We start from the raw sequence: 27074 nt of genomic DNA on the forward strand, positions 1-27074 counted from the left end.
CATATTTATCCTCATCTGCAATCCCTCACTATTCAAAAACCCAACACTAATATTGGATGACCAGTGGTTATAATGGATGCTGAAATCCTTCTCTAAATTTGATAGCCATGTCCACAATAGGAAGACCGCATCATCTAGTATTCTATTGGCATTAAATGAACCATTGGAGAAGATAATGGTATTTCTCTGCTTCCAAATAGTCTGTGTCAATGCTAACCACCACCATTTCCATCTTTTAACCCTCATGTCCTCTGTCGTTCCATGAATATGTTGGAGAAAGTGTTGCCTTGGATTCTGAGGAAAAACACCCACCAAATTTACCCAAGACAGCAATTCCCACCATACCAGGAGTATCATCCTGCAATGAAAAAACAAATGCCCCGCGCTTTCCTCCGCAGATCTGCAAAATGGACACCATGGATCATGTACTTGTATTTGTCGTCTCTGCAAATTTTCTCTGGTTGGGAGCCTATCTTTTAGTAGTCTCCATGCAAATGAAACTATTTTAGATGGGAGATTAAGTTTCCACAACTCCTTGAGAGCTCCATCCAGGTCCTCCGCGGCTATATTCTCTGTAAGCGCCTGATAAGCATATTTGACCGAGTATTGGCCACTAGGCTCAACCTTCCACACCCACTAATCACTAGGTTGAGTCTGAATTTTGATGTAGTCAGCATCTCTTAGGAAAGAAACCACCATATCTATCTCACTATCGAACAATGGTCTCCTCCACCTGAAATCCCATTCCCAACCTGTATCTTTGAAAGCCCCCATGCGCTGTATATTATGGTCTCCTCCACCTGAAATCCTATTCCCAACCTAGTAATGACTCCTCTCCAACTCTCCATCTGTCCTCCCAAAACTTAAACTTATCCCCACATCCAACCTTCCACAATGTTGTATTCTTCATTAAAGCATCGTATTACGGGTGTTGAACCATCCGCTTTAAATCCCTCCACCAAATGGATTCAGCACTAATTGTAGATGCTCCACTGAGACTCCTCCAGCCTCCATATTTTGATTCGAGAACCCTAGCCCACAATTCCCCCTGATGCTGGAATAGATTCCAATGCCACTTACCAATCAATGATATATTAAAAGCATTGATATCTTTGACTCCCAAACCCCCAGCTTCTATTGGCAAGCATACAGTTTCCCATTTGACCCAAGCTATTTTGTGTTGCTCAGAATCACCACCCCAAAGGAAATTTCTCTGTAGACTCACTAGCTTGTCCACCACCTTTTTAGGAACCCTGGAAAAAGATAGAAAGTAAATAGGAATGGATGTTAGCACTGACTTTATGAGAGTCACTCTCTCCCCAAAAGATAAGTGTTTTTGCTTCCATCTCGCTAATTTTCTCTCACACTTGGTAATAATAGGGTCCCATGTCTGATATCTTCTCGGATTTGCTCCAATAGGAACACCGAGGTATGTGAAAGGGAAGGACATCAAGCTACAATTGAGGTAATTGGCTGCATCAAGTATCCACTGTTCCGGCACCCCAAAAGCACCAAACCCGCTTTTAGCAAAATTTATTTTGAGGCCCGATACAAGTTCAAAAGTTCTTAGCATTTCCTTAATAGCAATAACATTGTCCATTGTTGCCTCACCAAAGAAGATTGTGTCATCCGCATTCTGAATGACACTAATTTCCACCTTGTTGTCACCAATTAAAAATCCCCTAAATAATCCCTTCGCCATTGCTTGCGACATAATTCCATTAAGTGCCTCTACGACAATATTGAAGAGAAGAGGTGATAATGGGTCTCCTTGCCTCAACCCTTTCTGAGGTAAAAATTCAGCTGAAGGACTACCATTTACCAGGACTGAGATAGATGCTAATTTTAGACACCCCTCCATCCACTGAATCCATTTGGGGAAAAAACCCATCCTTTCCATCATATAGGTCAAGAACTTCCAAGAGACAGAATCATACGCCTTCTCATAGTCCACCTTGAAAATAATGCACGGTTTTTGGTACCTTTTTGCTTCTTCAACCGCCTCATTCGCAATCAACACACTATGCAACATGTGTCTTCCTTCTATAAATGCTGATTGTCTTTCGTATATGATAAAAGGCATGACCTTCTTCAGTCTGTTGGCCAAGATCTTTGCAACTATCTTGTATATGCAGCCTATCAATGATATAGATTTGTACTCATTCAACATTTGTGGATCTATTACCTTAGGAATGAGAGCTATGAAAGAGGCATTGGAGCACTTTGGGAACAATCCATTAACGTGAAATTCATCTAGAAACCGAAGGAAATCGGGTTTAATGGATGGCCATAATTGCTTGATGAATTTGAAGTTGAGTCCATCTGGGCCCGGACTTTTATCGCTCCTACAGTCCCACACTGCCCTTTTTACCTCATCCTCCCTGAAATGTTCCACAAGCAGATCATTTTGCTAGCTATCGATGGTCTGGAAGCTAATTCCATACAATGTAGGTCTATCCTGATCAAGTTCTTGGAATCTTTGTGCAAAGAACACCCTGACTGCCTCTTTGACTATTGTCGGCTCTTCGGACCAAGATCCATCAATCATCAATCCTTTCAAGCAATTATTCCTACGTCTGGCATTGATCATCAAGTGGAAGTATCTAGAATTGCAGTCACCTTCTTTGATCCATCTAGACCTCGCCTTCTGTCTAAGTAGTGACTCATGTGATTGAGCTGCTACCTATAATTGCTCTTGAAGTTGTTTCCTGGTCATCATCTCATGATGGGTTAGATGTCTGTCAGTTGTGGTATCTTCCAGCTTGTTTAGCTCCTCCTCAATCTTCTTATACTTCTCGAAGGTGTCCCCATAGTGTTCTTTATTCCACTCCCTGATCTTGACTTTGAGTGCATTAATTTTTTCTTTCAGGACATAACCTCCCCACCCTCTTTGCTGATTTGATGTCCAAGTTTTAATGACGATTTTCTTGAAAGACTTATCAGAGAGCCAACAATCCAGGATCCGGAAAGGTTTAGGACCCCAATCAGCATATTTGGATCTGAGCAGTATCGGGTAATGGTCAGAGAAGTTCCTCTCCAATGTGTATTGAGCTGTTCCAGGCCACTTAGTTCGCCATTCTAGAGATATTAAGAATCTATCCAGCTTACTTCTCGTTGTACCATTTGGTCTTACCCATGTAAATTTACTACCAACCCAAGGTGCTTCGTCGACCTCCATTTCTGCAATTCATTCATTGAATTCCCTATAGCTGCTATCCTCTGGTCCCTGCTGTTGAACACCAGATCTCTCTGTCGGTGTCCTGATGGTATTGAAATCCCCTAAAATACACCAGAATCCCTCAGAGCTTTGATTTTTCATTTGCTTGATAGTATCCCAAAGCCCTCTTTTACTTTGGATGTCACAAGGTGAATAGATGCTGATAATATTCACTGTTAGTGCCTCCTAAATCAACTTCCATATCAACATTACGAAACCTGGCCCAATAACCTTCCTTTCCAGCATAAATGATTTTTCACTCCATATACACAGAACACCGCCTACTGTGTTAGATGATGGTTGTGCTTCCCACTTAACATCAGAATCCCCCCATAATGCTTGACACATGGACCTCTCAATTATCTCTTTTTTTGTTTCTTGAATACATAGCATGTCTATGTGGTGATTGTTGACCAACCTTCTAATTGCTGGCCATTTGATCCCCCTCCCTAACCCTCTCACATTATAGGAAATGATATTCATGGGCACCTCCTCCTTCCACCCAATTTCTTTGCCTCTTTGATGTCTCTTTCCTCCATATCTACTAATTGTTGCACATGATCCCTTTGCACATTCCCACAGGTGACTCCTAACTCTTTTTCCATTAGCCACATCTTTTCTGCTTCTTGAAACTGGTTGTTGACTTGGTTCGGTCCCTGTTGCATTGATTGGTGTGGTGACATTTGGTAGCAGCTTTGTTCTTGGTCATCTATCTGCCTATGTGCATTCAGAAAGGTATCATGGTGTGATGGGCCTGATTGCTGCATCGTAGCTGCAAGTGAGGGGCTATTTGGACCTGTTTGGGTTGGTTGATTTTTGCACCTCTTTTTCATGGAGGACACCGAACCCAAAGGATTTTGATCTTTGAGGGTTTTTAGAAAGCTACCAAACTTCTGGGTTATTGTAGGATTAGGGGTGTGGGTAACCAAACCCAGCGCATTAGCCTCTCCCTCCACATTGACTAAGTTGTCTAGGTGTGATGGGTCTGGTTGCTGGCCCATAACTACAACACATTGACTAGCTGGGTCTGATTGGGGTGGTTGTTTTTTGTGCCATCTTTTCCTTGAATACACCTGCCTATAATTAGCTTGGTCTTCGTGAGTTTCCGAAAAGCTATCTTCCTGCTATGTTATTATACAAATGAGGGTGTGGGTAGCAAGGCCCATCCCACTTATTTCTGCCTCCCCTTGGTCACGAGTGTCTTTTAAAATAAGTTTTCCCCTTCCATGCTCATTCTCTCTCCTCCCTCCACCTTCAACGGTCCCTTCTGTGCTACACTTTCCTCTTTCATGCTCATTCTCTCTCCTCCCGGTATGGGTTCGGTTCCCTTTGGTCCTTGCTTCCCCTATTTCGTTGGTGGCACCTTGTTCTGCGTCTGCGTTGTTGCTTCTGATCACGACAACTGCTTGTTTGGTAACGACACTGCTGACATCATTGACGTTGTACCGGTCCGCCCTACACACCCATTGGTCCGCGCATTTCTCCTTCGGGTCACAGCCTGATTTGTGACCAGTGGGTAATAACTCATGGGGTCCCGATTCTGTCTTGCGGTTGTGCTTCTCCTCTGCCAAGGGGCTTCGACTGCCAGTCATGTCCGCCCTCTCTCCCTGCTCCATCGGCACGGTCCTCCTGTCCTTGCCGTTCTGTGACAATCTCGACACTAACCCCCCCTCCCCGGCGACAGCGGCTTACTTTCCTCCAACGATCTATACTCCGCCATGGCTGCCCTCCCTCCCTGCTCCATCGACGCACTCCTCCTTTCACTGCCACTTTGTGACGTCCTCATCGTTACCCCCCCCCCCGGCGACAACGGTTCACTTTCCTCCGACTGGATCTCCTCCGGCGAGTTGTATTTCGTGTTACGTCGGCAATGACAACAGGTCGAGCCTACTAAGCAACTTCCACTTTCCTCCATGATATGCACTGGATAGACTTGCCCTTGGATGTAGACACTGACCGTGTGTTGTATTAGCGGCTTCCACGGTGTTTTGACCAAAATCCTCGCCCTGTCCAGCTTCCAAAGGTCCTCCACATCATCATCAACCTCCACCATGTCATCTATGACTGCTACTATCTTCCTCATCTGTTTCATGTCCCATGCTATGATAGGTATTCCCTAGCATTGAACCCATGTGAGTCTGTACCCCGATCGCATCTGTGGACTCCACTTCTCCAGAGTATGGAACAGTGAATCCCCTCCTTCATTTTTTGCATCCATCATTTGTCGAGCCTGTTCTTTTGTGAGACCTAGAAGCAAGATCATATCACCCCCTATGTATTTAAGAGATATATTGACTCCGAGATCCCATAGGATGTCCTCCTCTACTCTGTCGAACAAAGCCAGGTTCTTTAACCTCCCCACCCATGCTTCATGAAGCCACTTCTGTCCTGATAGAGGTATGTCGAGTTGCACCGATGATCGCAAGCTATGGCACAGGTAGTCTTCATTGGTTGGTGGTTTCCTCTGGTCTACTCTTGAATTTCTCCCCACGACAGCATCCGCGAACGATCCTCGATTCAGTCCTGAGGGCACTGGTTGTTTCGTACTCGGGTATGTGCCTCTATTCTCATCTTCATACTGCTTAACATATTGTTTGCCCCTAGCTGTGGATAGTGTCATTCCAGACCTTTCTTTACCATATTTGGGAATGTTAACATACATTCTCAACCCACCCAAAACAATGTTGTCTAGCTTCCTTTCTAGCTCGTAGACATCCTCCACGGATTTGAATCTGACAAATCCATACTTCCTGCTGTTTCTGTTCCTTCTTTTGGAGATGAAAACCTCCCTTACATCGCCCACTTTTTTGAAATGCTGCCATAGCTCTTCCTCTGTAGTGTCTTCGGGAAACCGGGTAAAGTAGAAAGATGATACATCTTTATGATCTCTCCAATTTACTCACATGTAGCTATGTTGACGTCCTCTCCTTTTTCCGTCGATATTCAGCCATGAACCCTCTCTCGATCTCTCTCTCCCACTCTCTCTCCTGTCCCTTCTAGTCCTAACTCTCTCCCACCCACTGTTTCTCTCTCCTCTCATCCTAACCTATTAATATTTCAACCCCAAAGCCTTGTTGATTGATTCTGTATTATATATTATTTGTATTAGATAGGTATAATTTAGGGAAGTTAGATGTATCACGGGATATAGGATATCTACATCATATATGATGTAAGCTCCATTGGAGCTTGTAGGCCTAGGATCTTCTTCATCAATGGATTCCTTTGCTTCTTGGAAGATGAATGGTAGCGGAATGGAGAAGGAAGAGAGAGAGGAGACGCCACTTCAAGGAGAAGATGAGTCTAGAAGAAGCTCACCACCATAGTAGGCCATGGATAAGAGCTTGGTGGAAGAAGGAGATGAATGAAGGGAGAGGGAGAGAAGAGCATAAAATTTTGTGCTCTAAGAGAGCTCTGAAATCTGAAGTTTAATTTTGAAATGATCAAAGTTGAAAAAAATGCACACACATGACTTCTATTTATAGCCTAAGTGTCACACAAAATTGGAGGGAAATTTGAATTTCTATTCAAATTTCACTTGAATTTGAAATTGAATTTGTAGAGCCAAATTTTGGAGCCAAAATTTCACTAATTATTATTAGTGAATTTTAGCTATGGTTCAGCCCATTAATCTAAGATCAAGTCCAAGATTCTCCACTAAGTGTGCTTAGGTGTCATGAGGCATGTAAAGCATGAAGGACATGCACAAAGTGTGACTATATGATGTGGCAATGGGGTGTAGCAAGCAAATGCTCACCTCCCCCTCTAAAATTTAATTGGATTGGGCTTCTCCCAATTCAATTAAATTTATTTCCAACCACACACATCAAATATTCACTTAATACATGTGAAATTACAAAACTACTCCTAATACAAAAACTAGTCTAGGTTCCTTAAAATACAAGGGCTGAAAAATCCTACATTTCTAAGGTACCTTACCTATATTATGCAGCCCTAAATACAAGGCCCAAAAATAATGAAACTTTAATCTAATATGTACAAAGATAAGCAGGCTCATACTAAGCCCATGGGCCCAAAATCTACCCTAAGGTTCATGAGAACCCTGCGGCCTTCTCTTGCATCTCTAGCCCAATCTACTTGGAGTCTTCTGTCCAATGCCCTTGCGGGGTAGGATTGCATCATATATCTGCTAGATTTAGAGCATTGTTGATACACCTAGCAGAGATACACCTAGCAGAAAGCAATCTCAAATAGCAAAGCCCAAAAGGCAAATTAATACCCCCTTGAGCTTGAAGGACTATGTGCTGGATAGTTAAGCCGTGCAGGGAACAAGCAGCTTCGAGTTCTCAACCATTAGAAGCTTCTGTTCGAATAACTGACTAGCAGTTATAATTCTATTGTAGCCGTTAAGATTGGTTCCCTTGTATCAAACTATAAATACCCAAAAACGCCTTGTGAAAGGATAAGCAATAAGAATTCTCCTTCGTCTCTATCCTCTCTCTCTCTCTCCTTCTCTCTTCAGGGGAAACATCGCAGACTAACCCTCAGGGGACTTCGCCTGCGTTCACTCTGGCACCGACAACCAGCATGAGTGCGGTCCACCGCTTAAAGCTAGAAGTTCTGCGTTTCGACGGGTCTGATCCAGCTGGGTGGATATTCAAGATTTCTCAATTCTTTGAATACCACGCAACACCGGATCATGAGCGCCTCACAATTGCGTCATTTTACATGGAAGGGACAGTGCTAGCATGGTTCCAATGGATGTATCGTAATGGGCAATTGACGTCGTGGCCCGCGTTCCTTCACGCACTGCATATGCGATTCTCGTCTTCAACGTACGAAGATCCCACTGGCATGTTGTGTAAGCTGACGCAACAATCGTCGGTAACGGAGTATCTCCCAGAATTTGAAGCCTTGGCCAACCGCGTCATAGGACTTCCGGCACCATTTGTGCTCAGTTGTTTCATCTCGAGGTTAAGCCCCACCATTCGACGGGAAGTTCAGGTAATGCAACCACAATCCTTGACGCAGACAGTCTTCTTTGCAAGGTTTCATGAAGAGAAGCTTTGGGATGGTTGATGTCAGAACACGCGCGTCACAAAATTTCCATCCTTGCAAACCACCCCTCCACCATCCACCATATCCCTTGAACCTTCACTGTTGCAGGGAACCACCAAACCTTCGACTGCTACTGTTCCTTTTAAACGCTTGTCACCAACAGAATTGGCCCTTCGTCGAGAGAAGGGGTTATGCTTTAATTGTGATCAGAAGTTCTCGCGTGGGCACAAGTGCACTCCTTCGTTATTTCTATTTGTTACAAAAGAGGAGGATGAGAGCCATGAACCTGACTTGGTAACAGCAGTTTCCGGTATCGATGAACTACCGCCAGCACAGATCAGCCTCCACGCTTTTTCAGGACATGGGGCTCCTGAAACCTTGCGTGTCTTTGGAGTAATTGGAGATCGTAGGGTTCACATCCTCATTGATGGAGGAAGTACCCATAACTTCCTGCAACAAGCGTTAATCACCACCTTGGGGTTTTCTCCACAAAATACATCACCTCTTAAGGTCACGGTGGGTAACGAGGAGGAACTCCAATGCCATCAGATTTGCCCAGAAGTTTCGGTGAACATCCAAGACCATGATTTCACAGTTGATTTTCACGTATTACCAATTTGCGGTGCGGACGTCATCCTCGGGGTGTAATGGCTCAAATCATTAGGGCCTGTACTTATTGATTATACCTCTCTCACAATGAAGTTCATTTACGCAGGGAAGCTGGTCGAGCTCACCGGAGAACGCGATATGAACATGGAGCAAATTTCTCCTTCTCAATTGCGACGCCTCGTTGATACAGGTAACACCAGTAGCTATTTCCACATTCAGTTAGAACCTTACACCACTACATCCCTACCCTTAACCTCCCAGACCCCAGAAATCAACAATCTCCTCACCAAATACGCTCCACTCTTTCAGCCATCAAACACCTTACCACCATCAAGACCCACCAATCATGCCATCAACCTCTTGCCAAATTCAACACCTGTGAATACGTGTCCTTATCGTTACCCTTATTCACAAAAACAAGAAATTGAAAATCAAGTAGCTGTCATGTTGAGCCAAGGCCATATCCAACATAGTTCGAGTCCTTTTTCTTCACCTGTATTACTTGTAAAGAAGCGAGATGGCACATGGCATTTTTGCATAGATTACAGAGCGCTTAATGCCATCACCATTCGAGATCGCTTCCCTATACCTACGGTGGATGAATTATTAGATGAATTGGGAGGTGCAACATGGTTTTCCAAATTAGATTTGATGCAAGGTTATCATCAAATATTGATGAAAGAAGCTGATAAGGGAAAAACAACATTTCGAACCCACCATGGCCACTATGAATTTCGTTTGATGTCATTTGGGCTTTGTAATGCCCCTCGTCCTTCCAAGCAACAATGAATCGCTTGTTTCAGCCATACTTACGCAAATATATTGTTGTCTTCTTCGATGACATTCTTATATATAGTCAGACTATTAGTGATCATTTGATTCACTTAGAAACAACATTTCAAGTATTGATGAAGGATAAATTCACACTCAAGCTACCAAAGTGTTCATTCGCGCAACAACAAATTGAGTATTTGGGTCACATTGTTTCCGGGAAAGGCGTACAACCAGTGCCTGACAAGGTACAAGCTGTTCAACAATGGCCGCCGCTGCGCACTGCTCACAGCCTTCGTGGGTTCCTTGGACTTACAGGTTTCTATCACAGGTTCATCAAAGGATATGCAGCTATGGAAGCCCCTCTCTTTAACCTGTTAACAAAGGATGGGTTCGCATGGTCACCCAAAGCAGCAGCTGCCTTTCAAGCTCTCAAAAATGTTGTCACGAACACTCCGATGTTAGCGCTGCCGGACTTCACCAAGCCATTCACCATGGAGACAGATGCATCAGGTTCAGGCATGGGGGCAGTGCTATCTCAGGAAGGACACCCAATCGCTTTTTTCAGTAAGCAGTTTTGCCTTAAGCTCACGAGATCCTCAACATATGTACGCGAGCTTGTAGCGATCATGAACGCCGTTAAGAAGTGGCGGCAATACCTTCTAGGTCATCACTTTGTTATCCTTACAAACCATCGAAGCTTGAAGGAGTTGATGACTCAGGCGGTTCAAACTCCCAAACAACACAGGTACTTGTCACGATTGCTGGGATTTGATTATTCCATACAATATCAGTAAGGTAAAACCAATGTAGTCGCGGATGCTTTGTCACGGGTCGCGGAGTCCACTACTGCCTTCTTCTTCATTCTTTCGACGCCACACTTCTTGTTCTTGGAAGACTTGTACAAGGAGCTTCAGTCACACGAGGAGTTTATCACCCTCAGAGAACAGATTCGTTCAGCTTCCACTGACTTTCCTGAACACACGATAACGTCTCACTTCATTCTACATCAAGGACACATATGGTTACCCTCCAACTGCTCCTTTATCAATGTATTGCTTACTGAATTCCACCAGACACCCACAGGAGGCCATATGGGCTTCAGGAAAACCTTGAATCGTTTATCGGAAAACTTCACATGGAAGAACATGGCAGTAGACACACGCAAGTTTGTTGTTGGTTGCATAGATTGCTAGCTTGTGAAGTATGAATCTGCGAAGCCAAGGGGTTTGCTTTGTCCACTGCCTGTACCATCTCAGCCCTGGGAAGATTTGTCAATGGACTTCATCGTAGGGTTGCCGGCATATCGAGGTCACACCTGCATCTTCGTGGTAGTGGACCATTTTTCAAAGGGACTTCATCTCGGCATGTTGCCTTCGCAGCACACAACGCAAAGTGTTGCTCAGCTTTTCATGGAGATGGTAGGTAAACTCCATGGTATGCCTAGGAGCATCGTGTCCGATCGAGATCCACTTTTTGTCAGCAGGTTCTGGAAAACTCTCTTCTCCTTGAGTGGCACTAAGCTCAGGATGAGCTCCGCCTACCATCCACAAACGGATGGTCAGACGGAGGTGGCCAACCGAGTGGTGGAGCAGTACCTGCACTCCTTTGTTCATTGCAAACCCACGACTTGGGGACGATTTCTACTGTGGGCGGAGTGGTCGTACAACACCTCCGTTCACTCGTCCACAAGATTGACTCCATTCGAGGTCACCTTTGGTCGAAAGCCTCCAAACTATCCTCACTATGTGGAAGGCTTTGCAAGGGTAGAAGCAGTAGATGAATGGCTGAGTCAAAGAGAAGAAGTATTCACGTTATTAAGGCAAAAATTGCTTAAAGCTCAAGAACGCATGAAGGCTATCGGGGATGGGCACTGTCGAGATCACGAATTCCATATCAGAGAATGGGTTTTAGTTAAACTCCGGCCATATCGACAGACAACAGTTGCGGGTTCAACTCATTCCAAGCTTGCCAAGCGTTTCTATGGACCATTCCAAATTGTAGAAAGAATGGGACCAGTTGCCTATAAGCTGGCATTACCAGAGCATTCTCGCATCCATCCAGTCTTTCATTGCTCTATCTTGAAACCCTTCATAGGATCTCCGACATCAGAACATGCTACACACCTCCCACCCTTGGTCGTGGACAACCAACCAGCTCTAGTTCCCTTAGCCATCTTGGCCCACAAGACCATTCCATCAGACACAAGCCCAAAGGAACTAGTGTTAGTTCAATGGAAGGATCTGCACCCTGATGAGGCATCGTGGGAAGAATGGTCGACTCTTAAATCCCTTCATCACCTTGAGGACAAGGTGTTATTCGAAGATGGCGGGAATGATACACCTAGCAGAGATACACCTAGCATAAAGGAGTCTCAAATAGCAAAGCCCAAAAGGCAAATTAATACCCCTTGCGCTTAAAGGACTATGTGCTGGATAGTTAAGCCATGCAGGGAACAAGCAACTTCGAGTTCTCAACCATTAGAAGCTTCTGCTCGAATAACTGACTAGCAGTTATAATTCTGTTGTAGCCGTTAAGATTGGTTCCCTTGTAACAAACTATAAATACCCAAAAACACCTTGTGAAAGGATAAGCAATAAGAATTCTCCTTCGTCTCTATCCCCTCTCTCTCTCTTCTCTCTCCTTACTCGCCTTCCCCAGGGAGATTGCTGGGTCTCGAAAACCAGCTGCTAACAATTGCCCAAGTCAATCTAATCAACAGAAAATTACAACAATAACACAATAAATCATTGATATAGTCTGATGGTAACTGTGAATTAATGGGTCATAGAACCACCCAATAGTCCAAAAGTAAACTAAACCACTATGGTGTGTGTATTCATATTTTAAGGAGAAAGCGTGGAGGGCAGAAATGACCGATACAATAGCAGTTATAAGGAGAGGAACTAGAAGCAAAAGTGAAAGGTTAGCACGATAAGTCACTGATTTTACGAATAAGCCAACCAAGAGAAAAAAAGTAAACTTTGCAGTCTTTTGTCCACTGAGCAAAATAGATTTCTACAGCTATCCAATTTTTTCTTCTTCTCATTTACTATTATTTCACCATTCTAGAATGCAATTATAAGGTTAAATTGTATATGTAGCCTGATTTCAAAGCAACAATACTAACAAGCATGACAATGATTTAGGACAAATTTGATATAATCAGTTGAACTAATACCAAAATGATCTTGTTATTCTTCGACATTATGCAGGAAAATTTGATTTCCTTCCTGTTTAAATAATGTAGGAAAAATAATATTTTAATTTTTCCAACTAAGGTTACCACCTAAATATATAGCTTAAAAGTTAAAACAATGCTAGAGTCATGAAAGTAACTCCTCAGGACTATCTTCCCAACTTATGCTTATAGGTGAAATATTTCTTTCATATGGCATTTGACTCTTAAGTTGATCAAGTGGTCTTGACTCTTGACCTTTCCCATAACAGCAATATGACAGACAACCTTTACCACCTAACCAAATTCTCTGTTTTGCTTTCCAACAAGAATATATTAACTTACAGTTCAACTTCAATAACCATCAACCATTAGCTGCTTGTCTTTTAAAAATTAACATTAGAGAATATAATTATTCCATAACAAATTTATGGAAGAAAAGTAAAGAAAAAACATAGAGAAATTAAGAGTTCACGGTTACCATAGAAGTAAAATAACTATCATACCTTAGCCTAACATTGATTCCACTGTATGATTCATATGGCATTTCAACAGTGGAGAATTCAAACGGGTATTGATAGCATAGCAGAAACAGGAACTACAATAGCAGAAACCGGGGCGCAGATAACAAAGGCTAAAAGGAGGATTTCCAGACCTTCATACCTCAAAGATTATGTCTGCGGACGAAGGTGCTGAGCTGGAAATTGGGATTTGCTAGATAGCGCTTGTCTACTGCTGAGGGAACATTCCTAACCAATTCCGTTAGTGAGAATATTCCTACAGGATTAGGAAATCACAAATTTGTTAGTAGTAGGCATCATATATATGCATATGTAAATAACCAGCAAATCAATAAGAATAACACTTTCTTGCTTTTTCTCTGTTCTTCTTCCTTGTCCTTTCTCTCTTGGAGGCACTGGCCCTCGAAGCCACCCCCCTGCAGCCACGACTATATCAACTTTGGTCATGCCTGACTCTGATAAGGCCTCGGGGTCCTCTGACCGTTTGGAGGATGCCCTGCTTCGTCTCACCAATCAACAAATGTATCTTAGCGAGTCTGTGAATTCCTTGACCCTGCTGACTAAGGAGCTCTTCTAGTGCGCTCCCCTTTTGTCTACATCCCCTCCCATGCCACCGCCGTTGCCGCCACCTCCACCTGTCCCTGCATCAACACATCATATGAAGTTAGATGTGCCTCGGTTTGATGGCACCGAGCCACTGGGTTGGATCTTTAAGATCAACCAGTTTTTCGAGTACCATGGTACTCCAGAACAGGACAGACTCACCGTGGCTTTGTTTTATATGGAAGGTCGCACTCTCGCTTGGTTTCAATGGATGAACTCTAATGGCTAGTTCACCTCCTGGTTGTGGCGTCCCTAAATAATGGACTGGTTTAATAGTAATAAATTAAATAGCAGAAACCATGGGAAATTTTTTTTTCTTTTTTTTTCTCTTTTTTTTTGCACTGTTATTCATTTCACGGTAATTAATTTCAGAAGGAAAATTATCACTATAGAGTCCTGAATGGCCAGTTCACAACTCTATTCGGATTCATTTCTTTCTGATCACTCATAACCTCCAAACTATTTTTCTCTTTCAAAAAAAATATCCCAGCCATCATTTTAGGTCGTCACGTGAGAAATAATAAGGTGCGGTCGGTAAACTCTTTTCAAATAAAGTTCGTTAACATTTCTTTTTCAAATAACAAGATAAAACATAATTGTTTTCATCATAAAAAACTGTCCAAAATATGGGAGTTTGCAAAATAGCACAGTGACATCCAGAGCAAAGGTAACAACTGTGGTGGCTTCAGCCACAATATATACAATCATCAAAATTTCTATACAATAGGCCTACCCACCCAAAAATCAAAAGAATAAACCTAGCAGTTTGAACTAGATACACCCACCAACAAAAAGTATGTACGCCTAGTCTAAGGAGCCATCTGCTATGATGAAGAGTCGTCACTATTCGCTGTCCCTCCAGGGCCACTCTCCTCTGTAGAGTCTGCCTCAGACACTGACATAATATCCTCTGGAGAATCAACATCAGGGAGTGGGTCCTCATCATCCTCTGGTAGATCAGGGGCGTCCATAGCAGGTTCAGGAGGTAACTCCTCTGGGTCGTCTTCAAGATCCTCTTCAGAGGATGACACCTCTATCACTTGAACCGGCTCAACTAGTCGATATGGAGTGGGTGTAGGTAGTATCCACTCCACAGGCTGCTGAAGTGTGCACGTGGGCTGCTCCAGATGTACTAGCGAAGTAGCAGTGAGTCGAATTGTGCCACGAAATCGGCACCTCTCATTGCCTTCGAGGGTCTCCCAAACACCCTCTAGGCACTCCATCACAACGCGATCATGGATCAACTGCACTGTCATCATGATCTACAAGAAAAAAAAGAAAGAGGGTAGACTCTTTCACAAGAAATCTAACTACACAGGTAACAATACAATGCGTCCCATAACGGCTACGCATAGTCCAAATGTTTTTTTCAAGAGATTTCCTCTCTGGCAATCGATTACCAAAGTATGTAATCGATTACCAGTGCCCAAAAATGAATTACACAACCTTTGCACATTGGAACCTAAAAGTTACACTGTGTAATCGATTACACATAAATGGTAATCGATTACCAGTAGTAGGTAGCACTATGTAATCGATTACACACAATTGGTAATCGATTACCAGAAGCCATTTAACATCATCTCTTAATTTTTAACCCCTGTAATCGATTACCCACGAATGGTAATCGATTACCAGAGGGTATTTTTTAGATAACACCCAAGATAAATAGCTGGCCAGCCGCCACACTAACCTCCTTGCTTTGTGGACTTTGTTCTTTTATTCTTTTATTGGTTGACTACCAGGAGCTCGCCTGCTTAGGTACGTCACAGGTTCTCACTGACTGACTATGCCCGGGTTGGGTCGGGATTAGCCAAGCTTGGTTTTGGGCAATAGCACCCCACCTGACGTCCCCAAGGTCTCCTGACCCCCGCGACATATCTCCAGGTACCACTCTGTGGTCAACAAACAAAAGTAGGAAGACTGACTCTTCCACGCTTTCTCACATCAAGCTTATTGGATTATGGGGCACTCGTCATATGTGGTACTAGGTGGCGATCGGGCGATGGCGCAAATCAACTCTCCCATTTCCACAAGTCAGGCATAAGCACATCATTCCCAGTTGCCCACCTTCAAATTGAGCTCACGCACTCCCACGTAGCCCTTATCCTCGTTCCTCTCAGCACCGGGTCCCCATCAACCCCTCCAAGCTTTCACAATATCCAAACAATTCAATTTCATTTGTCATGAAACTACCCTAAACCAAGAAAACAGATTGGAGGCAGAAAACTCTGCACAAAACTCATTCAAATTCCACAGTTTTTCCTACTCACATACCTCAGTAACATTCTCTTCGTTCTGATTTTTTAACCGTTGGATCGCCTTGAAAATTTAACTTGAGGTTCCTAATACAGAAATCTAAATTTTGACCGTTGGGATCTGCTAGAAAATATCTAGAACACGAGTGGTATTGCCTTTCCCATGACCTGCACTGCACAACCATTTTTCTGCACAATAGGCAAAATTTACTGCACAATTTGACAGCTTTTGCTGCACAATTTGGTAGATTTCGAATTCTAGCTTGCTTGTGTCCAATTTCACTCAAATTGGATCCTACAAGTCCTAAACCATGTCTAAATCATGTTCAAAACGAAAACAAACCTCAAACCAAGGTAAATCAAAATATAGGTATCCAAAATCCACCAATTTAGTGCATTTTCAAGGTTTGAAAGGTGAAAATGAAAATTTGGTAATTTTGGGGTAAACTCTCATCTTCATCAAGTCTATAACATTGATTTAGACTTGCTCAAACTGGTTTTAAGGTGAAATCTCCACCTATTCAAAATTTGACCTCTCAACACCCAATTTACCCTAGAAATGGCTCTTTTCTTTCACATTTGTCACTCATTTTTCTCATTTGCTCTACCCAAGCTTTCCTACAAGTCCTAATTGACATTCTAAACTAGAATCAACTCAATTTAGACTCCAATTTCCACTAACTCCAAATTTGGCTTTTCCAACCCTCAAAATCTCACACTTTACCACTCACAACACTACCATTCTCACATTTAACCCTAAGTTAACTCTCCCCATCATCTCTATCAGTTTTCCATCAACATTTTAAGCATACATATATCACAAAGCATCATTATAAAACCCCAAATCAGAATGGGTAGTTTTGCTCACATCAAACATGTCAAGTTTAGCATGATTTCAACAAATTCCTTCACAAATAACTACCCTAAGGCAATAACCTAGTAGCACTACCCATTATAGCTCCCAAAAACCCAACACCCACAAATTTCAAGTGAGAAGAAGTCCACCCTTACCTGAAATTTAAAGCCCCACGAAGTAGAGGTGTGCTCCAAGACTCCGAAAATGGCTTCTCCTTACAATTTGGGGTAGAAAGGAAGTGGAATTTTGGAGCTTCAATGGAGGCACAATGGAGAAGAAGAAGAAGAGAAAAACAACGTGGAAGAGAGGAAGAAGCTTCTGAAATTTGCTGAAGGAAGAGAGAGAAGAGTTGGGTTTTTTCATAAAAAATGATTTTCTTTTCTTTTTCCTTTTCTTTTCTAAAAGTAATTGCCACATGTCCCATTTTAAGTGGAGCAAAAGGGCCCACCTTTTTCCTTTGATTTGACATCATACTCAGCCATAAGGAAAAAAAATTGAACCTTTTTGGATGCTGAAATCCTATCTCGGTTTGCGTGTCGCCTCTCTGGTTCCAATTCCTCGCGTTTCTTTGCACCCGTCGGGGCCCGTTTTCGAAAGTAGGCAATATATATATCAAAACACTCAGAATGAGACCCTGAGCGTGGTTCAAAGGTTGGTTTTGTTAAATTTTAAGTTGCACGCAAAACGATAATTTTTAGACTAATTAATTGCGAATTAATCTATAACCGTCCAGTTATGGGTTACTCTTCGTTAATTAGTCTAACCCGCATATTTTTCCCCCAATGTACATACTTCTACCAAGAATATATATATATATATATATATATATATATATATATATATATATATATATATAATTATTTAAATGTAACACTTACAAAATTTTGGGTAGAAATTCTAGGATGTCACACTGGTCATCCTTTCTTCAAGCCTTGCATACCCACTTCGCCCCATCCTAGTACGATGACCACACTGACGCGTTGTTCAAACTCACTCAGAAGGGAACCGCCGCTCAGTATTTGTCCGAATTCGAGGGTCTCACCAATCGTGTTATTTGCCTTCCTCCTCCCTTTTTACCGAGCTGCATTATTTCTGGTCTCTCCCCTGAGATTCATTAAGAGGTCCAAGCTCATCAACCGATGACCATGGTCCAGGCCACCGGACTTGCGCGCTTACAAGAAGAGAAATTCCTCGATCATCGTCAACCCTTGCGCCCTCGCCCACCACCTCCGAACCCCTCGCCTTCACCCCTTCGAGCGATCCCTACGATACCCGTGCCATCCCTTCCGCCACTATTACCACCTCCTCCCCGTTCAAACCCTCTGACCTTGAAGTGCCTGTCCCCCGAAGAAATCATCTTACACCGCAAGAGGGGTCTCTGCTTCAATTGTGAAGAGAAATTCCACAGAGGACATAAGTGTGCCTCCAGGGTTTTTCTCCTCATTACTGATGAGACAGAACCGGTTTCCCCTCATATAGCTATTCCTGACCCACCTGAAAACCCACCTCCCGACCCGCTCGATAGCCCTAACTTATACTTAGCCCAAATATCTTTGAACTCCTTGGTAGGCCATATCGCACCGGAAACTCTCCGCCTTGTCGACAGCCTCGCCGGTCAACAACTTGTCCTTCTATTTGATGGGGGAAGTACCCACAACTTCATTCAACAACAACTAGTCACCCAATTGGGATTGTCATGCCGCGAAACCAATCCCTTATGGGTCATGGTAGGCAATGGCCAGTACCTGGAGTGCCATTGTATCTGTGAGGACATCGCCATCAATATTCAGGACCTCACCTTCACCATTGATTTATATGTTTCGCCGATTTCGGGCGCGAACGTTGTTCTGGGCGTTCAGTGGCTCAAGTCCTTGGGCCTTGTCCTTACTGACTACACTGCTCAGAATATACAATTTATTTATGAAGGTCGTCTAGTGAATTTGCAAGGTGACAATGAGGCTAACTTGAGTCTGTTGACTTCTCCTTAGTTTCGGCGTCTATATCGGAAACAGGGACCTGGACTTTACTTCCACATCACAGTACTCATAGAGGATAATCCTCCTTCACGCATGGAGGACTTGCCCCTCGTACTCCGAACATTGCTCACCAAATTTGGTGCCTTATTTCGACCCCACCATGCGATGCCACCGGCTAGGGACACCAACCACCACATTCACCTGCTTCCTCAATCCACTCCAGTTAACATGAGACCGTATAGGTACCCTCACTTCCAAAAGCGCGAGATTGAATTGCAGATCGACTCCATGCTCCAAAAGGTCCTGATTCAGCCAAGTACCAGTCCATTTTCTTTGCTGGTATTGTTGGTGAAGAAACAAGATGGATCCTGGCGCTTCTACGTTGATTACAAAGCTTTAAACGCCCTCACGATCAAGGACAGATTTCCTATTCCCATGTGTTGGGTGGTGCTCAGTGCTTCTCTAAGCTTGACCTATTGCAAGGGTATCATCAAATTCGCATGCATTCAGAGGACATTCCCAAAACAGCTTTCCGAACTCACCATGGACACTATGAGTTCAAAGTCATACCTTTTGGGTTGTGTAATGCCCCGTTGTCCTTTCGGGCCACCATGAATCTGATATTCCGGCCTTATCTCCGTCATTTTGTTATCGTCTTCTTCGACGATATCCTTATTTACAGTGGCTCACTGAACGATCATCTATGCCATTTGGAAATGACATTCCAGGTATTACTTGACAATCATTTTGTCTTGAAGCTTTCTAAGTGCTTCTTTGCCCAATCGCAGGTGGAGTATTTGGGCCACTTGGTATCTCCGAGAGGGGTCGAGCCTGTCGCGTCCAAGGTGGCCGACTGTCTCGTAGTGGCTGGTGCCCCAATCCACGAAAGCCTTGAGGAGTTTTTTGGACCTGGTCGGATTCTACCGTCAGTTTATTGAAGGCTATGCCATGATAGCTAACCCCCTGGTCAAGACAACCACGATTGAGCCTTTCCAATGGACCTCTCAGGCCTAGACAGCCTTTGAGCAACTCAACCAAGCACTATCCACTACCCCTATTCTCGCCTTGCCCAATTTTCAATTGCCATTCACCATCGAGACTGACGCTTCCGGTATTGGGATGGGAGCTGTGTTGTCGCAACAGGGACACTCGATTGCGTATTTCAGTAAACCATTTAGCACGAAGCTTCTTCGGGCATCGATGTACGTGCGCGAATTGTTCGCCATTACATCGGCGGTGAAAAAATGGCAACAATACCTGTTGGGCCATCCATTTACGATCGTCACCGAAGCCTCAAAGAATTGCTGACTCAAGTCATACAAACCCCAGAACAACACATGTATCTGGCGCGTTTGATGGGGTATGACTACACCATTCAGTATAGATCAGGGGCCCATAATCAAGCTGCTGATGCCTTGTCCCGGCTACCGGAGCACACCTATTCTCTTTCGATGATACTCTTTGTCCCTTGCTTGACTTTTCTCGAAGAGCTACGCCAGAAATTGCGCTACCATCCTCAATATAACAAGCAACACCAAGACATCGTGTGTTCTCCGGAGACACATCCCAACTTCACCATTGCTAATGATCTGATTTTGAAGAAGGGACGCATTTGGTTGCCGCGGGACCTTCCGATAATATCTTCTCTCCTTGAAGAATATCATGCCACGCCCATAGGGGGCCACATGGGGGTCGCAAAGATGATTGCTCGTCTCTCAGAGAATTTCCAATGGCCGGGACTCAGGGATGACATAGCAAAATTTGTAGCCAATTGTGTCGAATGTCAGTATACCAAGTATGAGACCAAGAAGCTTGCAGGGTTGTTGTGCCCTCTTCCAGTTCCATTGTGGCCATAGGAGGGCCTCTCTTTGGATTTCATCACTGGTCTTCCGCCTTACCAAGGGAAGATCGTCATCGTGGACCGATTCTCGAAGGGCATTCACTTGGGCATTCTACTTCTGGCACATACTGCTCATATGGTCGCTTCCTTATTCGTTGACATCATCATCAAGTTACATGGCATTCCCCGAAGTTTAGTCTCCAACAAGGATCCTTTGTTCATCAGTCGTTTCTGGCAAGAGCTTTTCAAGTTGAGTGGCACAAGATTGAGGATGAGTTCGGCTTACCATCCTCAAAGCGATGGTTAGACCAAAGTTATGAACCGAGTAATCGAGCAGTACCTGCAATCATTTGTTCATCGCTGGCCCAGAGCGTGGGGAAAGCTTCTCCCGTGGGTTGAATGGTCCCACAATACTTCGTGGAACATGGGAATAGGGTCCACCCCATATGAGATTACCTTTGTCCGCAAGCCCTTCAATTTCCCAGAATACCTCTTGGGATCCTTGAACATAGACGTCATTGACAACATGTTGAATAACATGGATGAAGTGTTTCACAGCATTCGAAAAAAGTTGGTCAAGGCCCAGGCTATCATGAATCACAACGCTGATGTCAAGCGTAGGGAGATAACTTATCAACCTGGGGATTGGGTTCTCCTGAAACTCCGACCTTACCGGTAGAGGTCCGCCAAGGGAGCGCAGGCAGTTTCTGACAAATTGGCCAAACACTTCTACGGTCCCTTCCAGATACTTGATCGGGTCGGCACTGTGGCTTATCGTTTGAAGCTACCAGAAGGAGCTTGAATACATCCGGTCTTTCATTGCTCTATGCTAAAACCATTTCACGGCACTCCGGAAAGCGCCAATTTGGCTGAATTACCAGACCAATTTCTCAACGATCAACCTTTACTGTCTCCCTTAGCCATTCTGGACTACCGTCATTCATCCTTTGCCCAGGATGCTCCATGGGAAGTATTAGTTCAATGGCGAGGACTGTCTTCGGATGAAACGTCTTAGGAGGATTGGGATCAGCTAATACAAGATCATCACCTTGAGGACAAGGTGATTCTCCAAGGGCCGCGGGAAGATGATAGCATAGCAGAAACAGGAACTACAATAGTAGAAACTGGGGTGCAAATAGCAAAGGCTAAAAGGAGGATTTCCAGACCTTCGTACCTCAAAGATTATTTCTGAGGATGAAGGTGCTGAGCTGGCAGTTGGGATTTGCTGGATAGCGCTTGTCTGCTGTTGAGGGAACATTCCTAACCAATTCCGTTAGTGAGAATATTCCTAGAGGATTAGGAAATCACAAATCTGTTAGTAGTAGGCATTATATATATGGATATGTAAATAACCAGCAAATCAATAAGAATAACACTTTCCTGCCTTTTCTTTGTTCTTCTTCCTTGTTCTTTCTCTCTTGGAGGCACTGGCCCTTGAAGCCAGCCCCTTGCAGCCACGGCTGTATCAGATGTTTTCCTTTCATGTAAATTGCCAGGAACATCAAGTTCACGTATTGCACATAAGTTACAGGGAGTTGAAAACTACAGAGAATTATCATATAAACTCTAACCAATAGTCCAATATTACATCAAAAGCATCGTGATGCGCCCCACAAAGAGCATGGCACTTTGGAGGGTAAAAAAAAGAACAAAATGGATTACATATTCGAGCTTCTAAATATAAACACAATTTAGATGTATAACGTGTATTATAAGTATGACAAGCAAAAATGTAATTATTCAAATGCCTCTACATAAAACATCTGAGAATAGTAAAAGAGTGGAAAGGAAAAGACAAAAAAGGAAAGATCTCAGTTGTATAGGCTTGAACTTACCAAGAGAAGTAAAGTCATAGCAGTTGCCTCTATCAAAATACAACTCTGCAAGATGAGAGCATCATTCATTATATACACACACAATACTAAAAAATAATGCCCCCACTGAAGTCATTGTGCATAAAATTAACTCCATATGCCAACAATATCCATGGGGACAACATATAAAATAACATGAATACAAAAACTGTTGAGTACACCTTCATGATGGCATTTAGAGTGCTCTGCTCTGTGTCTAGAGTATATAGTAAGGAGCAAAGGATCATAGAAGGATTCCAATCCAGCTTCCTTTTTGCTAGGTATCTTGAATAAGATATATATACATTCAACCACAAGTTCAGATCATGATAAATAAACAAATAAATAAAAAGAATATAGATATAATTGTTGTATCGATCCAAGGCATAGAAGGATTCTAATCCAGCTTCCTTTTCGCTAGGTATCTTGAATATGATATATATACATTCAACCACAAGTTCAGATCATGATAAGCAAACAAAATAATAAATAAATAAAAAGAATATAGATATAATTGTTGTATTGATCCAAGCTAAACACTTTACTTTTCATTTGAAGTTATAGACAAACACAAAAACACATAACTACCAAAAAGATGTAATTAAGGGTACGACCATCAGCCCATCAGTGACAATGGCTATTGCATTTACAGAAAACAGTCCTACATTTGTACCAAAAAAATAAAAATAAAAACAATCGAAGGAATCACACCTATGCGACCAAGAAGCTCAATTTTTACACCATTATGTTTGACCTTCTTCCCATTTGAAGGTTCAATAATAACCTGGTCCCAAAGTGTCAACAATTAAATTCCAGTCTACTAACAGAACAGAATCCCCACATCAAACGTAAAACACGACAGTTGGTGATGCCATGCAGTGTACCTCCCCAACTATATTCTCCTGACTTTGATAGAGAGGAACCATGACCATTTGGCCATTTTCCTTCTTTATGTGAACCTAGCAAACAAGAGAAGGTACAAAAGTATAAATCAAGGTGGCCTTGTAAAACTAACATTTGCTGATAAAAAAAAGTGGCTTTGTAAAAGCTTTTGAAAAATAAATGAAATATCCTTTCCCAGGATCCTGCAAGCTAAATCCTAATCTTACTTAGTGTTATAGTGATAATATTGGTAACAATAATAAGGAAAGTTACTAAAGAAACAAAAGTACGTTTTCCTATAGCAATGATATACTAAAAGGGATTAGCATGTTACATAAGAAAGAAAGCACAATACCTAACCAGACATCCCAAATCTCAAATAAAAATTCAGAAACTGAACATTGGTATATAAAGACCAAGTCATGGACTAGCCACTTTCTGTTACATAAAATTATACCATTTATCACAAATTACCATGCCAATCAGATCACTGAGCCATTACAGTACATGACATTACCTTATAATTTCATGTCATATGAGGGCCAGATTAGGACCAAACATAGAAAATAGAAACCCACTTGGATTCTGATATTGAAACCATTTAGATATCCTGACATTCCAAAGTTTTAAATTCCAGTTGCAGTTGTGATTTAGTTGCAAAGCTTGATATTATGGAAAGTTGCAAACTGTAAAATAAGAGAAAATAAAAAGGGATATTTGTGTAGTGGAAGCCTGTTTATATAGGCAGGTATTATTGATTACATATAATTAGAGGATATTTAGTTTTCTCTAAATCAGATATCATATCCTATCACATCACTATACATTAAATTCCTGATTCTCAACACAAACAAATGCAGCTAATGTGGGCACCATTGTGGTCGCAATGCAGTTACTGCTACCCAAAAATCTTGACAATTGCATCCACAATTGCTGTTGCAAACCATTTATGACAGCAATAAGTGAAATGTTTGACTGGGTAAATACAATACTCTAACTCTGAAACCCCTCTGTGATGAAAAGAGGCACACAGAACTCCCTTTATGAAAAACTTCTTATTTGAGATACATACACAAACAAAGGTCCAACTTTCCCATCAATACACTAGAATAAAATTATGTAAAATAAGGAAACAAACCCCAATAAGCACAAATTTTAAACATAATGGAAAAAATAAGGGTTCATCTTCATTTTCATTGACATCACTATATTCATCAACGAAAATTGTAGCACAACGCAACAACACATCTGCTTGCGAGTACTTATATCAGCAAGACAGATTGAGATCTTGCATGGAAGCTTGAAAGCTCCCGCGATTATATTCTGATCAAACTGTAAAAATTCTTAAGGGGTTTCCTAGACTATCAATGATAGGAAATAATAGGATCTTGAAACCTATGGTTCTCACAAACAATCAATAAACAACAATAGATAATGATGTGTACCTTTCTCCATAGGAACTTATCTCCAGTGCACTTTGATTTCCTTGAAAGAGGAGAGAAATAAGATTTCACTTCCTTAGGCCTTTCTTTTCTGCCTCTCTCCGTTCGTGATGGCTATGGGTGAGAGAGAATACTTTCTAGTCAGGAAGGGGACCTTATTTCACGTTAGTGGGTATTAAGCCCCTTTTATAACCACTACTCCCATCAAGTAGCAGTTAACCCTAGAAACTTCTCCTATTAAGCCTAATTACAATTTAGCTCTTAGTCGTTAATTATTTACTTATTAGTCCCTATATAAGTCACATGCCTCTCACATAAGACATTAATTCTAACATTCTCCCACTTGGCTCATGTGACATTAATAAACATTATGGACTAAATAAATAAATAGATTAACTAACATAATGCGCATTAAAAATGACAAAAATTGTTCTATACATTGGGTACATCATAATTTCATGATTAAGAATAGGAACCAATTCGAGTTATGGCGGTTGTACATCATCTAATCGATATAGTCCCTTCCATGTACTACAAATTAGTCTTCTCCTTAATATGACCCTTAGTTAGGAGTACATAACTGGTCCAACATAATGTCTTCATTCAAGACAAAACCTGTTAACATTACTCTAACACAAACATGCATGCAAACATAGAGAACAGGTAATCAGAAACATATCATAATTGAGCTTAGAGTGTCAACAAAATTACATAAGGTAAATTACTCTTAATGATCATCAATAACAATAATGTCCATACTTTCAACATGTTCTATAATGTCTTGGGCAATAATCCCTTATTCAAAGGGTCAACTATCATAAGGTTTGTTCTATTGACACTCTTTTTTTATGAACTTCTTCCTTCACGACAAAGTACCTCAATTTCATATGCTTAGCACCCTTAGAGTACTTGTCGTTCTTACAAAAAATATTGTTGCGGAGTTATCACAATACATTTTCAGCAGCCTAGCAATACTGCCGACAATTCCAAGCCCTGAAATAAAGTTCCGCAGCCAATTAGCCTGAATTGTAGCCTCAAAACATACTACAAATTCAGCTCTCAGATGCAACAACAACTTATGCATACAAAATTACTTTCATTTGTTTTCGTTCCATATCATTTCTAGGACATTGTGTGAGACTAACTCTGTCTCATTTCTAAATTAGAATAAGCGATGTTAAACACCTTTCCATCTTGAATCTCTCTAGCACTTTATCGATATATATACTTTCTGAGATAAGCCTAACAATCCTTGTGATCTATTATGGAATATTTTTATCCCTATCACATAGCTTACCTCACCCATATCTTTCACTTCAAAGTTTCTAGAGAGAAATTTCTTAGTCTCATGAAGAAGACCAAGATCGTTAGCTGCAAGCAAGATATCATCAATATACAAAATTAGAAAATAACCTTACTCCCACTGACCTTCAGATACATACACCGATAAATAGTATTTTCCTTAAATCTAAAGAAAATAATGGTATCATTAAACCTCAAATACCATTGGCGGGAAGCTTGCTTTATGACTGTATATTGATTTCTTTAGTATGCACACCATGTGTTCATTTCCTTCAACTGAGAACCCCATTGGTTGGTCCATACAAACATTATCCTCTAAATCTCCATTCAGAAAGGCAGTTTTCACATCCATCTGATGTAGCTCCAAGTCATAATGGGCTACTAATGCCATGATAATCCTGAAAGAATCCTTTCGTGAGACAGGTGAAAACGTCTCTTTATAATCAATGTCATCTTTTTGAGTAAATCCCTTAGCAACAAGTCTAGCCTTGTAACGTTCAAGGTTGCCATGAGAGTCACGTTTAGTCTTGAAGACCCACTTACAACCAACTCTCTTACAACCCTTTGGTAATTCTACAAGGTCCCAAACACCATTATGTTCCATGGAATCTATCTCTTCTTTTATGGCATTTAACCACTTCTCAGAACTATCACAACTTACAACTTGTGAAAACAAAACTGGATCATTATCATTAATGCTTAAGTTTGTTTCTGTTTCATGTAGGTGTACCACATAATCATTCGAAA

At 42.0% G+C, this 27074-nt stretch overlaps 1 pseudogene; it reads right to left on the bottom strand.

The window, feature by feature from the left end:
• The window catches only part of LOC100814353 (vacuolar protein sorting-associated protein 26A-like), a 63987-nt pseudogene extending 37522 nt beyond the window's left edge, over window positions 1-26465 (bottom strand).
• Window positions 26466-27074: the final 609 nt, after the last annotated feature.

This window comes from Glycine max, chromosome 20 (genome assembly GCF_000004515.6).
Source record: "Glycine max cultivar Williams 82 chromosome 20, Glycine_max_v4.0, whole genome shotgun sequence".
Classification (NCBI taxonomy): domain Eukaryota; kingdom Viridiplantae; phylum Streptophyta; class Magnoliopsida; order Fabales; family Fabaceae; genus Glycine; species Glycine max.